Here is a 2,389-nt window from a genome sequence, read left to right as displayed (position 1 = left end):
AGAATGAGAATGACACCATTCAAATTCTTTTCGTAAACACAGACTCCGATGAACATGGGGGCAGTCTACCCGTTCCTTTACCGCAGGAAGGAAGTTCGTTAGAGTCATATCCGGCCGTCTATTCGGTCCCACCTCCAAGTAACCTAGTCGTTTCCTTCGATTGGAATCTACTAGGAAGACCCCGGGTACCGGCTAATGTACCATTCTGAATCATTGTACAAGCTTACAAAATGATCATGGTCAGTACCATCATAGATGAAGGGGCTTCTGTGAGTATCCTTTCTTCAACTACTTGGGAAGCGCTTGGCTCGCCATCGCTTCTGCCTGAGATGAGAAATCTGACAGGCTTCGGCAAAGGAACCAGTCGAGCGTTAGAGATCCTTCCCAATGTGCCCATAATGTTGAGGAGGAAAATCGTTTACATGAACGTAATGGTCGTCCAAGGACCTCTAGATTATAATCTACTCCTTGGACGCGACTATATTTATAGCATGGGAGCCATTGTCTCCTCACTCTTTAGAGTAATGTGTTTTCCGCATGAAGGCCGAGTGGTCAATCTCGTAGACTAGCTTTCGTTCCCTGGCTCACACATAGCTAATAGTCAAATGCCATCTCTAAATGGTATTTTCATGCAAGGAATGTCTCATCAATCTCCAGTCCGTCCACCTGAAGAGCGCGAGTGATTCGGGAGGACATGACTGAAACCCAGGGGGCATGCACCCTGGTTTGTTTCGGCAAGAAAACCTTGGGTATAGGGTAGGTTTCTACGGAGGATATATGACTAGTCTGACACACCCGTCCATTTAGGAAAATGGGATTAGATAGGAATAAGATTCCTTTGTCAAAGTTATATGAGTGGAGGCGACCGCGTCACTCACCTTTGTCTATTTCGGTAGACATTGCCAAGGAAGTGTTTTGTCTGCAACGCTGACGGAGCAATCTTATGGTAACCTGGAAACTCTACTTCACTATGCCTTGGGGCATGCAAACCTTTTTGACTAAAAGTAAAGAGCGACCATTTATTTTCTTAGTTTGTAGTTTCTCAACCCTTTAAACTCGTAGGATTGGTCGTTCCTAGCTTGCATAATGAAAGGATCCGGAGCAAAGTTTCGAATGGTGCAAGCTCCCTAAAAATTGAACCTATCGATGAGACATCCTTATTATACGACTGGCACGAGAATTTTTTATGCGAAGTTCAAGCTCGTTAAAAATTAAACCTTAGCAATGAGCAAATGTTTCCCCCAGAGTTTAAGCTCATTAAAAAATGAACCAATTTCTGGTAAATAACCATTGTGAATGCATTATCATCAGCTTTTGAGCCCTGGTCGTGTTCTTACCATCACCTCCACTCTGTTTTAGCCAATCATTCACCTCCATTTGATTGTTTACCCCTTTTGAGGAACAGCTGCAAAGAGTGATCCTGTTAGCCATCCTTGTGACACTACCGTGATTGGAAAATTCCAAACCTTACCTGGAATTAGCTGCTACCTGAAATTATCACTCGTTCCTCAAAAGACGAGTCTCCTTTAATCTCTTTTCATCTGACTCGTAAAATATGAAAAGATTGCCGAGCAATTGGCCTCTCCAGCTCGTTAAAGCGACCGGAAGTGCTATCCCTCCTCTAGATTTTAATCTTTTTGGACCTGAGGGATTATTACACAAAAAGATCGAGCGCTTGTTTTGTTCGGCTCATTAAAATTACCAAAAATTCATCCCTTTCATATTATTTTATACCTTTTCAGACTTAAGGGGTTATATGACGAAAAAGGATTATTGGAGTTTCCTTTACGTCCCTTTCAGACTCTCTAAAATTGAAAAGGACCGAGTTATCTTTGTCCTTAAACTCGTTAAAACCAAATAGCGACAAACTTGTCCATTCAGACAAGAACGAGTTTCACTGTCACTAGGATCGTTAAAACATAGCGACGGGGTTGCCTAAAGGGCAAATTATAGGACAAGCATATGTTATCCTCCTCAAGCTTGATAAAAATAAAGAGGTACTGGTCAGCAATGACTGGGAAAAATTGGGAAGAAAACTTGAAGAAACTTTATTGGTAACAAGTCGCTCTTCAACATGACACTTTCACTCCACATCCAAATCCGGTTGGGTTGTTCCGTTCACCGGTCATATCACCATTGGTCCACCGCACCATCCATATTTCGGGTTAACGCTACCAATCCATGTCAGTGTCGCCGGTATGTTCAAGAGAAGTCGCTTAGAGAATTCACCTGTGTCTCATCCGCTGCAATACATTCACGCTCCATTCTTTCATGACCGCCACCCTGAACCCTATATCATCAGATCGTTTTCACCTCCAAAATCATTTACTCCGTTCCGTGTCGTAGATGTGGGATTCATTAAGGCCCTCCATGCGACGGGTCGCTTCTT

The sequence above is a fragment of the Pinus tabuliformis genome, chromosome 4_1, assembly GCF_031772625.1.
Source record: "Pinus tabuliformis cultivar Carrire ecotype Pingquan chromosome 4_1, CPIR1, whole genome shotgun sequence".
Classification (NCBI taxonomy): domain Eukaryota; kingdom Viridiplantae; phylum Streptophyta; class Pinopsida; order Pinales; family Pinaceae; genus Pinus; species Pinus tabuliformis.
Note: the sequence above shows the minus strand (reverse complement) of the source record.